At 39.0% G+C, this 15,210-nt stretch overlaps 1 protein-coding gene across 1 annotated transcript in view; it reads right to left on the bottom strand.

Moving 5' to 3' along the window:
• The window catches only part of KLHL14 (kelch like family member 14), a 101,909-nt gene that overhangs the window by 23,784 nt on the left and 62,915 nt on the right, over window positions 1-15,210 (bottom strand). The gene's annotated exons all lie outside the window — the stretch shown is intronic.

The raw sequence follows: 15,210 nt of genomic DNA, 5'->3' as shown, positions 1-15,210 counted from the left end.
AAATCTAGGTGAGGACAAATGGGGAGGTGATGTGCATGTTCAGGCAGGGAACTTATTCCTTGACACGGATCAACAGAGCACTTAAGAAACCAGTGCAGTGGGAAATCAATATGAGTCAGGGCCAACTCTTACTTTGTGCTCCTTTGCCAATGCAGACAGAGAGAAAGTGAGGAGACCTATCTCACGCCTGACTTATTTTGGGTGCTATATAGCTCTCATTTCATTTTGTTTTTATTATCTTTTATTTTTCTCAGAAAGCACTTACGCTGGCTAAGATATGTAAATAAAAAATAAGAAACAGGCACAGATTTGAGACTTACAACACAGCCTCTGAAAGAGCAAATCAGATCATTTAAGCTTCTTACCAAGGGATTTTAGGAGTTTTGTTTTGTTTATTTACCTACTGACTTATTTATTTGTACTGTAAATATGCATTGTTTTTGAACTTATATCCACAGGGCGGAAGGCGTTGGTACGTAAACCTCCAATCTGGGGGATAATGTAGAAATTGGGTGGGCAGTGGTTTGTGCGGTCCATGAATTAGGTCAATTGACTTCGAGAGTCATCTCAAGAATGTCCTTTAGCCCATCAATCCTCAGTTTATCTCTGTGAAAAACGCTTTTACCTGTGTAGATGCTACAGGCTTCACTACTCAGAATTCACTGTGGCAGAGTATACGTGAGGCTCATTGAGCAACGGAGGTGGAATATGTTTGAAAGGTTTTCTTCCTTTTAATTAGTTCATCATTGTTTGGATCAAAATGCTGGTTCCAAAATACCAAAAACAAAACAAAGCTTCCCTTGTCATATTGCGAACAACCTGGTGCTACTCCAGTTGACGGTAATGTCCTCTGGCCAGTGGTAAACTTACTCAGCATTAATTGTCAGCTGTATGCATCAATTCACGTGAGATACAGTGCAGTCATAGAGGCCATCAGCTACAACGAACTTATTCTATGACCACAGCTCTTCAAATATTTCTTTTAAACTTTTGGTCAGATCAACATTTTGCCCAAATCTTATAAATAATGAAAAATGGTATTATCTTTTTTTTTAAAACCAGACGTCCAGCTTCATAATAAAGTACAGTCTCTGAAAATAAAATGACACTTGTGTTTTGTTCTTGCCATTCATTTGCTCTCATTCAGGCAAGCAAAAATTAAGTGAAGGAAATAATACATGATTTATTTTTAAGCCTCTTTTTCATTTGATTACCCCTATTGTTATGCTTTATGCAAACAAATGAAACTATTGCACTAAGCTAACTATTGAACTCTTCAAAATAAGAGAAAAGAAGGTCTTTGAAGTCCTAATTTAAAGGCTACTTGAAGGAATTCTCATCTATTTACACATTTTTACCCTTGTTTTAAAACCTGTCTGCTGTATTTCTTGGCTGAGCATTTCAGTATTCTCATTCCTGAATTATTGTCTTTTCTGAATTATTACTGTGAATTGAGAGGCTATAAATATACCCAAATGCTCTTTGAAATTATTCTGAAAGTAAAACTCTCCCAAATTTATTTTAAAAAATCTATATTCAATCAATGTTTGAATTTTGCAAAAGACCTAATTTCTTTGACTTCTGATTAAGCCCAAAGAAAAGCAAAATAAATAAGAGCAAACAATTGTTTAAAATGGCCTTGGGTACTGCACTTATTGATTTCCTTTTAAATAACCACAGATACATGCCTGCTCCTTTCCGGATTTCTCCAGAGGTGGACAAGTGCCTCGCCTTCGCAAGCAGATAGTGGGGGAGGTTTGTACTCCAGGTTCACATACAGCCCAGTGTGAGTTTTAGCGTGTCAGTCAGTGAGTTAGAGGGAAAGGGGAAAGAGAAGCTAATCAGGATGAAATGAGATTAAAGGCTGTCTAATTTTACAGCAACTGTGATCCATCAGCCACTGTGAAAGTGACAGTGGAAATGAATGATGGAGACAGACAGGTGGGGCTGTACATTTCACTGATTTATCCTCAAATGCACTGGGCCTTATTTTATTGAGTGAACATGACCGCATTTATCATGACTGTCATCTAAACCCACTTCCCTCCATTTAAAAAGGTCACTTTACTCAGAGGGAGTAGGAGAGAGGCACTTTCAAATCAGATTTAAAATATAATAACACGTGTTTATAAGGCCCTTTGTGAGACTTCTCAACTTTATTAAACAAACATGTAGTGCTAGGAGAAAGAAAAGGCCAGAAAATTGGAGAAGAAAAAACTTTTCATCATCTGAAAGAGCACTTCATTTCATCTCTAAATTTCAAGCAATTTGTACCATTTTTGCCCGTTCCACTCCAAACACCCAAAATTCTATTCTAGTCTTGGGAAATTAAATAAAACGTTTACATTTAATATTTTTAATTAAGAAAGTAGGAATCAGGTAATACTGTAAAATAAACTTGGAGAGGATATTGACACAGTATTTACTCTGCAGAATGACTAATCATCACACAGGAAATAGATGTTAGCAATCGTAACAAGCTGAATCTCTGCCACAATTAACTTATGTACCTGTTAATTGTTTTCCCGTAATTTTAAGGCCATAAAAATCTCAGTTACACAGTCTTTTACCCCTGCTTCTACCAGAGCAATAAAATGTCCAGAGATCTTTTGCACAAAATTGGTCTTTGTGGATGGGAAAAAGGAGTCAAACTCTCCGGGAATTCTCTGTTACTTTTTGCAATAATAACCAGCATTGACCAAACATTTACTATGTGCCACATATATGTATATTAAATATATAATTATATTAATCTATATTATAGATTTGAAAATACAACAACACTTGCGTTCTTGCTATTCATTTGTTCACATTCAGGCAAGCAGAAATTAAGCGAAGGAAATAATAAATGATAAAATATATTTATAGTATAGTTACCTAAATTGTCTCACATCTTTCATTTAATACAACTAATCACAAAGGAGGCATTACTCATTCGTTTTATTTTTTTAGAAACACTAAAAGGACTTGAGAGGGTAAGTCACTTGTTGAAGGTCAGACTCAACCGAACGGCAGAGATAGAATCCAAACATGGGGATATCTGGACCCCAACTCACGCTCTTATCCATTTCACTCTACTGATTTTCAATAGGTATGTTCATCCATCCAGCAAGTAATTACTGAGTTCCTGAGTGTTCAGTGATGGTGTTTCTGAAATTTGTGTATAATTTTTTATATTGAATAGTATTTTAAATGTGTTTATTACTATGATATTTGAATAAATCCTTAAAGCAAGAAGACATTCCTTTAAATGATTTCCTGTAAATCTGGATATTCGAATAGCTGGTTTTCTTAAAGCAGAGTACATTTGTTTGATGGAGCCAGAAAAAACAGTGAGAAAATCAGCCAGTTAAGGGTGGGTAGAATCCGTCGGCAGATTTTTTTCTTTTTTAAACAGTAAGGCCATAGTTCAACCTTGCAAGCAGATTCAAAATATCTTGGTTACAGAGGCTGTTTTCCTGGCCTATAAAATGTTCAGGGGTCTTGTTTGTGTTCATGAAGGCCTTACTGTACTAGAGATCCACACTACCGTGTCTCCTCCCACATTTTACATCTAAGGAATGTAAACCTCTTCCAGCAGAAAGTATACGTATCCTCTGCAACCCCCAAATTTTCATGAATATCCAAACAAGAGATTGCACAGGGCTGTGCCAAGAATATAGACTTGCTAAATAGATGGTTATTGAATGCTTATCAATTAGATGTGACATTTGTGAAGGCCTTGATATTTTTGGTCTCAAATACATAAGCTTGCAAAACTGTCAGATATAACAAAAGTTCTCAATTGTTTTGAAAAAATAATTAATGCCCATGGTAAAAATACAGTCTTAAAAAAAAAGGACATACAGAACAAATTAAGTCTTCCTCTTACCCTCAGCCCGCCCTCAGCCTTTCAGTTCTCTACCACAGAGGCAATCTCTGCTACTATGTTCTTGGGTTTTATTTCCAGAGACATTATATATATCGGTCATTTTTGTTAACACAAATGGCAGCAGCATACTATAGACATACTGTTTCATGTCTTGCTTTTTCGCACTTAATAATACATTCATTCTTTCTTTCTCCATTAATCAAGTATTTGTTTTTGTGCTACTCCATGCCAGGCAATGTTGTACCTGCTGGGGAGGTCATGGTAAGCAGCAAACCAGGTACATACTAGTCAGGGGAAGCACATAATAAACACAGACACAAGTAAATAAGCTCTATTGTTTCAAATAATAAGTGCAAGAAGAAAAATAAATCTGGGTCGGGGAGAGGGAGCAGCAAGGGTAGTGAGTTTTGACAGTGCTCAGGGAAGGCCTTTCTGAGTAGATGACTTGTGAGGAGAGAATTGGCTGAAGTGAGTAAGGGAGCTGTGCAGGGTGTAGGTGCAAGAATAGCAAGTGCAAAGACCTTAAGGCATAGGTTTGAAATGTGTGAAGGACATCAAGAAGACCAGAACACACGGATCTGAGATGAGGTTGAGGAGAGAGGCCAGGGCAGACCAGTGCAGTGTGGAAGGACATGGTCAGAAGACAACGCTGGCATTATCATCCACTGCATTATTTTAAGTGGCTGCACAGTGTTCCATTTGATGGGCATTCTATAATGGATTCCATTTCCTTCTGATGGTTAATTCATTCAACAAACATTCACTAAACACTCACTAGGTGCAGACACCTTTCTGGTTGCTGATAATACACAACTGAACGAGGCAGACAATATCCCTGCTCTCCTAGACCTTATATGATAGAGAGAAAGAACAACACAGATAAATAAATAACAAATAGGAGCACAGCCAGGTGATGACAGATGACATAAAGAGAAATACAATGGGACGATGTGCTACAGAGTGAGTGCCTGTCTATTACTTTAGTTGAAGCAGTTGGTGCAGAAGTGGGAATGAGTTGGTCGTGCCTGAGAAGCAGAGAGAAAGCCTGTGTGTTGTGAGCACCTTGGGTGAGGGCCCAACAGGCATGGGATGAAGTCAGCAGGCAGACACAGGCTGAAATGCAGGTCTCCATGAGCCAGAATAAGCATGGTGGATTTTATGCTAAGCATGATAAAAAGGCGTGGGAGGGGTTTAAGTGGCAGAATGACATAATCTGATTTATGTTTTAAAAATACCAGTCTGGCTACTATTGAGGTTGTAGGAAGGAAAGAACGAAAAGAGGAGGATCAGGCAGAGGTTCCTTCTGTGATCCAGATGAAAGAAGATGGCAGCTTGGCCAGGAGGGGACAGTAGAGATGGACAGAAAGGCTGTGCTTTGAAGGTTGCTGCTGTTACAAGCAGTGCTGTGTTGAGTGTCCTTGCAGATACATAACACACGTGGATAATTTATCTGTAGGGTTGATTCTTCTAAGCGAAATTTCTGGGCCAAAGAATAGGTACATTTTACATTTTGATGGATATCATCATATTGTACCCATTTTTACATTTGTATCTTTGCCAGTATGGTGAGTGAACAATTGATGTCTAGTTAAAATCTAAATCTTCATTTATTTGTGGTACTGGTGTAGCATGTTTTTATACATTTAAAATCCATTTGTATTTTATACATTTTTGTTGGGTTTGAGTTTTTGATATAATTTATGTTACTTATAATTACATAATTTCTGTTTTAAGGTATTCTTTTCTAGGAACAGACAAAATAAATGGTATCTTGGAAGCATCATACTGCCAGAATATATATTTGTGAAATATTTACTCATTGAAGCAAATTCAAATAGCAATTACATGCTGCTGAAAACAAATAACCTGAAAGAAAGATGCTTCCCTTTAATAATATTGAATATTCCTTGCCATGGGCTCTTAGAGGTCTTTTTTTTTTTTTTTTTTTTTTTTTAAAAAAAAAAAAAACAACAACTTCAATTTTATAGTAAATGCAACTGAGAAACATAAATGTTTTAAAATTTGCTAGTTAGTTTAATCCTACCATTCAGTCTTTCAGCAAAGATCTAGCAACCTGGCTAACGCATTTCTGGAGATAGAAACAGACACACAGTAAAACATTTTACATATTTACACATTTTACACATTAGGAAGGGCTTGATAGATATTATTGAATAAATAATTTAAGATATTATTAAATAAATAGAAAAAAGCTCTGCTACTTTTTTTCTGTTATATTTGGGCTCTACTATAGTTTCAAACTACAAGTAAATGGAAACATTTTGTGTATTTGGGGATGATTTTATCATTACGGACAGTTAGTCTGGAAAGTTTGACCCTGTAAGAGTTTTTAAGATCAGAATCCAGTTATGAGTTGGCAAATGTTCTGAATTAACCCAAAGGTGGCCAGCACTTTCTCCCTTACCTCCTACTTGTTCTGCACATACCAAGCCAGATTTTCATAATCCCTGGAGATGAAGTTATTTAAGTGAGTTTAAGGTGTATAAATCTAAAAAAAAGTGCACATTTAGGAGGCTGTGCAAGAACCAAGAGAGCTTGTCTCTTGTCGTTCAAAATTGTATCTAGGGGTCAGTTTTCTTGACTATGAAATTCGTTTCATCATTCCCTCATCTTTGCAATGATTGGACTAAATGCATACTTTTACTGTATCACTTGCCAAGTGATGAAACAGTGTATTAAAATGGCTTGTCTTTGGCTTGTCACCCCCAAAAGATCTATGAGCCCCTGAAGGCCAGATGCTATCATCTACGTAGCTTCATGCCTAGCACAGAACCCAGCACGTAGTACTGGGCCAGACTCTGGCATCCCTATAGCATTTAGGCATAACATAGTAATCAGAAATATTAATGAATCAGTAAATTTTGATTTATTGATCAACGAATAGCACGAATGACTGAATGCTAGCTAAGAGACTATGGAATTTATTTTTTTGGAAGGTGGAAAAAATTGTGATGGATGCCAGAAGATGTGAAGGAGGGAGGAAGTTAAAGAAGGAAAAAAGAAGAAAGGGTGCCTTTGGTAAGGATTCTATGGCTTCTAGGATAGATCTCACCCATGCAACACATATGTCAGTTTTAAGCAAAGGAGGTTTGTAAGCTTTTCAAAGGCTGGCCATATATTATTTCTTTCCAGAACTATGATAACACCTAATTGTGCCAAGGGCAAAGGTTTTCAATAAAACCTTGTTGATTTACAGTTTTAGTTCTGAACACTTAACTTGGGGAAGTGCTAATAAGCAGTCAGATTAATGTGATTTCACATTGGACTTCTATTACCTGTTTAAGCAAAACTGACCTTCAAAGTCTTATTTTTATCTTAGTTCAAATATTTTCACTAATATATTCCTAAATTATGATCGGGTTATTTTAATATCAACGGTTTTACTTTGAATACTTCCTGGCATGCTAGTAGGAACTTAAATGTAGTTTTATTTTTACTTTTGGAGAGTAAAAAATCTTTGGGAATGAAAGCTGCCATCTCTTTCAAAGGTTAGTTTTTTCCTGTTTTACAAAGTGTTGTGTATTTCAGAGACATGTCAATGAAACACTCTAGAGCTTTGATGATTGCCCTTTTCCAAGTGTCAACACAATGTCTTCCTGATCATATTTTTCTGGGAGAAAGTATCACTCTGATACTTTTTATTGTTCCACACCCCAAGAGGCTCGTGTCAAAAATAGTAAGCCCTCTAAATGAATTAAAGTAGCAGAGCAACATATATTATTTAAGCATTTGATAATAAAATCTTTGACAAAGGTTAAGGGAGTCAGGGCTATTTATAAGGTGGATGATATGGCAACAGGCTAGCAAAAATGATTGTTATGTAGTTTAAATTATCTTAGATGATGGCCCCATAGTTGCCCCAAGTTATTGAGGGCAGAAGGAAGGAAATGGGTGTGGCCTACATAATGAGGATTTATAAGAGGTGTTTTCTGATGCAAAACCCACATACTCAAATATGGGAAAGTGAACTCTAGTGGTTCACTTGAAAACCTACAAGGTATCAGAAGATCTAATTGAGAATCACATTTTGGGCCAGGCACAGTGGCTCACACCTGTAATCCCAGCACTTTGGGGGGCTGAGGCAGGCAGATCACCAGAGGTCAGGAGTTTGAGACCAGCCTGACTAACATGGTGAAACCCCGTCTCTACTAAAAATACAAAATTGGCTGGGCGTGGTGGCATGTGCCTCTAATCCCAGGTACTTGGGGGGCTGGGGCAGGACAATTGCTTGTCCTCTGCCCAGAAGGCAGAGGTTGCGGTGAGCTGAGATCGCGCCATTGCACTCCAGCCTGGGCAACAGAGCCTGACTCTGTCTCAAAAAAAAAAAAAAAAAAAAATCATATTTCAAGCAGCTAATTCATTTCATTCAAAAATATGTACTGTGTACCTACTGGTTATTATGCTAACCTCTGAGCATATGAAGATGAATTGTATGCCATTCCTTCATCCCAGAGCTCACCGTGTAGACAGAGACAGAGAGAGAGAGAGAGAGGACATGAGAACAGATAAATAGAATACAGAGTACTCCAGGTAGAAGAGCAATAGATGCTCCAGGGAGGAAATGACTAAAACTTCAGTGAGAAAGTGAGGCCTAAGCTTAATCATGAGGCTGAAAAGAGATTTTTCTAGGCTGTTGCAGCAGTAAATGTCATTATCAGGAAAAGGCACAGAGATTCCACAAACATTTACTGAGCACCTACTAAGTGCCAGGCCTTGGGCGAGGCCCTGTGATATAATTTTTAAATATTAGCTTAATTTAAAAAAATCAGTTATTAGAATTAGATCAATGTCTGAAATCTTCTTATAAGTTCTAGTGTTCTATATCACTGTAGCATGACTACAGTTAGCAATAACATATTATATAGCTTCAAATCGCTAGAAGGAGAATGTTGAATGTTCCCAACACAAAGAAATGATAAATGTTTGAGATGATGAATGTGACAATTACCCTAATATGATTACTATACATTATATGTAGCAAAACATCACAGTGTACCCTATACATTATTATTTATCAATTACAAAATAAAATCAAATTTTTAAAAAGATTGTATTATGACTGGGTGTGGTGGCTCATACCTGCAATCCCAGCACTTTGGGAGGCCTAGGCAGGTGGATCACTTAAGGCCAGGAGTTTGAGACCAGCCTGGCCAACATGTTGAAATTCCATCTCTACTAAAAATAGAAAAATTAGCTGGACGTGGTGGCACATGCCTGTAATCCCAGCTACTCGGGAGGCTGAGGCAGGAGAATCACTTGAACCTGTGAGGTGGAGGTTATAATGAGCCGAGATCACACCACAGCACTCTAGCCTGGGTGACAGAGCAAGACTGTCTCTAAATAAATAGATGTATGTTATATTATTACAATATCAACTTTTTAATTGAGGCCTGAGAAAATGTGTTGGGACACAATGGTGCAAATAAGAGGAACGTGCTTTTATCTACACTGTCCTTTTGGACAGCGGGCCTGCTCTACCTACTCAAGTTCCCTTCTGGACCACTCTCTTCTTAGACAATCAGGTGATCATAGCCTCTGCTCTAATGAAATCTTTCCTGACATGTGGAGCCACCTAATCATTCTGGAAGCAATTGGTAGCATTATCAGAACTGTGAGCAATACCTTTGTTCCTTTTAGATAGTCCATCATTGCATTTGTTCTAGCTAACTCAGTGTGTTATTGGTGCCATTGCACTTATTTGACTTTAAAGCCTATTTCACTGCAAAGATTCAGAAGAATCTGTCATACAGTCTTCCAATGGCCATTTCATGGCGTGTGCATGTGTATGTGTTATGTCCAGTAAGTACTAGAGCAGCTGGGCCAGGACATCAGGATTATATTGAGTCAACAGCTTGTCACACATAAGGGAAATTAAGGTGCAGTCCGTGATCTTAGGAGATGCACCCAAGGTGGATGGTCAGGGCCATGATGAGGCCTAGAGCCATCTTTCCAGGAGGTTCTGCAATCTTGATTGCTGGGAAAAGGTGAAGAACCGAAGCAGTGCATGTCAGAGTATGTAGAACAATATGATGAATCCCTTTACCCCTTTTTTGGCACTGTTTCTTAACTGGCAAAACTAGATATTCACTGAATACTAAGTAATATTTATTTGTGAATATATTTATGAATGATATGAATATTTGCCACTTCTCCAGTCTTAGAATATAGGCTGAGACCCTAGTGCTAAGGCAATCTAAAGATACATACCGGGTTATCTATGCAGGACTTGATAACTTGGCCCCTAAACTGGTTTGAACTGGTTGTCTGTGTGTACACACACACGTATTCAGTCTATATATACAAAGACGTGGAAGACAATTGGTGAGTAGGTTTTTTTTTTTTTTTTTAAGTAGTTGTGGGAATACTGTGCATTTTCCATCAACAAGAGAAAATAATGGTCCTCTCACCCTCCACCCTAAAGACGAGGCAGAGAGTGGGACAATTCTTGGATCAGATGTGTGCATGTCTCCTGGAGCTTGATAGGCACAGGGAGATGTCTGAAGGCAAGAGGCTGGGGGGAAGCTGTCTGTCACTAGAGTGTGAAGGAGAGCTGGGGGAGAAGTCATCTGCACTTCTGGGTTTGGTGGGGTGATGGTACCTGGTACCTTCCTGTGGGCTAAGCTGGCGCAGTGGAGGCTTGCTTGGCCAGAGCTGTTTTGAAAGGACACCCCCTCCCACTACAAGAAGATTAATTGCCAGTTGAAGGTGACCCTAATAAAAGCTATGAGGTGGGTATAGCCCATGGGGCAGTAGGATGTCTTCAGAAAGAGACTCACAACAGAACTCATAAAGACAGCTCATCACCAGAGAAACTCAGCTCTATATCAGTTGCCTCCTGAGGAGCAGGAAGCCAGGTCCTGGAAACCAGGCAAGTAAGAGCTTTTCTCGCTTTGCCCCACACCCTCCTCTAGCTGTATCCCTGGTGAAACCAGAATACACAGCATGGCTGATTTCCTTCAGGGCAGGCCAGCCTGGCTCATTCTCATGTTAACACAGGTGTGCAGGAAAGAGTTTACATAGCAGGCCTGAGGCTGCTTCCTCAGAAAGGGCTGCCTGCAAAGCTAGCCTTTGGCTGGCATCTGAGAACTTAGATTTCAGGAGCATTCCCACTACTTTAGCTGATAAGGGTAGCTCTCTGTACCCAAATTGTTGGTATAAACAATGTGATTTATGCTGAATACTTCCTTTTCTTCTGGTAGTCTGGAATTTTGGTGTGTTCTAGAAGATACCTACCTGACCAGCCCCCAATAAAACCCCTGGGCTGGAGTCTCTAACCAAGCTTCCCTGGTAGATAGCATTTCAAGCGTGTTGTCACAATTTGATGCTGGAAATGAATGTGTCGCCTGTGACTCCACAGGAGCAGCACTCTTGGAAGTTTGAGCTGGGTTTCCTTGGGACTTTGCCCTGTGTGCCTTTAACCTTTGGTGGTTTTGCTTTGTATCCTTTTGCTGTAATAAATCATAGCTGTTAAGTATGGCTATTCCATAATCCTGTTAGTTCTCCCAGTGAGTCACTGAACCTGGGGGTGGTCTTGAGGATTCCTGATACAGTAGGAGATGGAGAAACTTTAAATGTATTTACTGGATGATTTAATGATCCAAAGTGGCTGGGTCCACTTTAGAACTTTTCAAGGTACAACCCACAGGGAGAGATAAATCATCCAACAGAGAGGGTTTGAAAATCGGTGGCTGAAAAAAATCAAGTTGTTTTTGGCTGGCCTTGTATGTGAAGCTCATTCAATTAACTGATTATGGATGGATGGATGTATTTCTGACAAACTGCTTCTGGGCTCCCAAGGAACACTTTTTAAGAAAGCATGGCTCCAATTTCCTTTGGTTGGAGCCAATGTGTGTATCTTTCCAGAGAATCCACTAGTGCCCAACACCATCCCACCAGAGGTGCTAGAGGATTTGCCAGTGAAATTGGCATTATCGCCCTTTTTATTCCATAGGGACATTTGCAATGTATTTGAAACACTGATACAGATCCATATGAGGCCATTTGAAAGGAACAGAGCAGTGGTGTAGAAGATTTGTGTCAAAAAAATCTAGAGATAGGAGAAATCACTGGAGTTTGGCTTAGTTAGGTAGCAGTGTGCCCTATTCAATCTCTCCCCAGACACTACATTCTTTTGCTGTCTTCACAGGGTGCCCTGCTATATCCTTAAAAAATAAAGAAAATGCAAACTTCTTTCATCCTGCTCTCCCTTCTAGCTGCCCCTTCTAGAGCACCCCATTACCTGACCCACCAAGCCAGGCTTGTACACACAGCAGTAGAATGTGAGTGGTCTAGAGAGGGTTGCATGATCCAGCCAGGTCCTTGCGAGGGGTTTTCACACTGGAGCTGAAAGGAGAACCCATTCTTTTCTGATCACAAATCCTGGAGTTGCTTACAGCAATAGAGAAGCAGGTCTGAGCAAAGAAGGAGCTCGTGTTGTGAGAAATGAGACCTTCAGAGAAGCCATCCTGATGGGATTTTGAAATTTTGTTTCTTAGTCATTCTTAGGCCAGTACTGCCCTGCCCTCCTGGTCATGTGGCCCAGTAAGCCCCCTATATTCCATAGACCTTTGCAACAGCCTCTTCACGGGTCTCCTTGTTTTCATTCTTGTCTCCTTTTGGCTTATTTTTCACAATTTACTGAGAAAGTCCTTCTAAAACCAGAGTCAGGTGATGACATTCACTTCTATTCAGTCATTTCCTTACTTCTCGTTGGAATACATTTTCAAGTTTCCAGAATGGTCTGCAAAGATCACACGGCCTGTCCCTGGCTACCTTTCCAAGCTCCTTTTCCACACTCTGCCTCACTTACAGTGTTCCAACCATACCGGCTGCTTTGCTTCTGCAACACTCCAAACACGTTCCTGTGTCAGGCCTTTGCACTTGCTCTTCTCTCTGCCTCTGACATGTTTTTCCTTTGAATATTCTCATGGTTCACTCCATCATTTAATTCAGGTGTCTGCTGGAAGAGAGACCTTTCCTGACAGTGCCATTTAGAAAGCCCTTCCCTATCATTCTCTGCTCCCTTACTCTTCTTTTGTGATAACACTTGATAATGCCTACCTTTAGAATTTTTTTTTTTTTAAAGACAGGGTCTCATTTTATCACCCGAGCTAGAGTGCAGTGATGTGATCATATCTTTCAGCAGCCTCCAACTCCTGGGCACGAGGGATCCTCCCATCTCAGCCTTCCCAAGTTGCTAGGACTATAGGTGTGTGCCACCATATCTGGGTAATTTTTAAATATTTTGTAGAGATGGAGTCTTGCTATGTTGCCCAGGCTGGTCTTGAACTCCTGGCCTCAAGTGATTTATTTCTATGCTAGTGTACTAACTGCATAGGTAAGACAAGGATTGTCTTGCTCACCACTGAAATTCTAATGCGTAGAAAAATGCTTTGCACGTAGTGGATGCCCGATAAGTGTTTGTTAAATTAAAGACAAAATAGTTTAAAGTGATATAGAATTGGAGTTCTGTTATTTGCAAATAATACTTTATAATTTTAAATAGAGAAAGTAAAACAATTTGGTTAAGGTGGAAAGGTAATTAAAGAAGTATGTAGGTTTAGCTACTTGGTTCAGTATTACAGATTTATGTACAATTTGCTTTTTAAAATGGAAGACAGTATATTGACATACAAACCAGGTTTGATATCATTTAACTGTGTCAGTTTAGGAGCCTTGATTTTCTTCATCAGTAAAATGTTGATTATAATATCTACTTCACAGAGCTATTGTGAGAATTCAATTGAACTGGATAACTTACGTAAAGTATAAGGCTCATTACAAACTGTAAAAGTTGTTCTTTCGTTGTCCCCTTTCTCTAGTTTCTTCACAAATATTCTCCAAGCAAAACATCTCCAAATAAACAAAGTTTCTTTGAGATGCTAACGACTTAACAAAAGTTTGCAATTGTTGAAGCATGGATTTACTACAGAACTGAATCAAAATACCATTTTGAGTTATAGGGAGGCAGGAATGTGTGGTTTCCAGAATATGATGATATCTGGACGTGTGGATAGGATGAAGTGAAACGAGTACCCATATTTTTAAGAGTTACATTGGTTTACACTTACTAGCTAACAACTCACATTTGCATGAGAAGGATAAGGGATTTCATTTAATTTTTAACTAACATATATCAGACACCTACTATGTGCTGTATATGAAACAGAAAAGAATGTAAGCATCTCTACCAGGAGCTCATGTCCCAGAGAGAGATAATTTATATGCACATGTAAATGTAACATAAAACTGACTGCAGTTAATGATGTAATAGAGGTCCAGAGTACAGAAAAAGATGAGGCATAAGAAGAGTAATTGCTTTTTTCAGTTGTCTTGGAAAATAACTACAGGTGGATCTGTGTTGGGCCACTGAAGGAAGGGTGAGAAATGGACAGATGGAGAGGGGTTCAGGGAGGTCCCATCAATGCCATCTGTGTCACAAAGGCATGGTGGCTGGTGAACTGTTAGGCACCTGTGAGTGCCTAACATTTGGCTGGCGTGTAGGGGAGGTGTAAGGAGCAATGGGATGTAAAGTGGAAGAATAACAAGAGCCAAGATGGTGGAGGTCCCTGAATACCACAAACTCTACTGCTCTCAGTAGAAAGGCCTGGAAGAGTTTAAGGAGGGGAGTAAAGCCTGAACTGTGTGAACAGCAAATAGGCCCCCTCCTTAGATCTTGGTAACATTTATCGCCAGTGCAGAATCTGCCAAAATAAAAAAGCCATCATCTCAAAGTGTGGAAATCCAACAAAAGAAAGGTCTCTAGGGAAAAAATAGGAAGAGTATAAACCTCTTCAAGTCACAGCCCAGAAAAAGTAAAGCACAGCTACATGTAAAAGCTAAGAGGAAAAGAAAATGGGGGACAGCAAAAGAAAAAGACCATTAATTGGCAAGTGACAGTGGGTATATGCAGCATTTGGGGAGAAGGAGTAGGCAAGAACATTTTTATGTAATAAAAAGAGGAAGAAAAAGAGTAATTTTAATAACTGAGAAACTAGATATTATAAACAAGACTGTTTACAATACAATCTATTCAATACAAATCTATTCAATTGTATTGTGTTTACAGTACGAATCTATTCAAACACTACTTCTGAATAGATTTGGATTCTCTTTTTCCTGGTGACAAAATGGGGAGTAACATCACTCTTACCTGCAAAACGTTGGCTGCTCTATGCAGTCACTCAACAAGTTTGAGTCACAATTTATCTCTTACTCTTTAATAAAGTAGTTAATGAACTGTCCTCTTCCCTCAGGAAGAGTATCTGAGCATCAAGGGCTAGTAGCAAGGCCTAAATCCATTAAGCCTGACTCTTTTT

This window comes from Nomascus leucogenys, chromosome 4, assembly GCF_006542625.1.
Source record: "Nomascus leucogenys isolate Asia chromosome 4, Asia_NLE_v1, whole genome shotgun sequence".
NCBI lineage: Eukaryota > Metazoa > Chordata > Mammalia > Primates > Hylobatidae > Nomascus > Nomascus leucogenys.
Note: the sequence above shows the minus strand (reverse complement) of the source record. Positions and strands in the feature narration are given on the sequence as shown.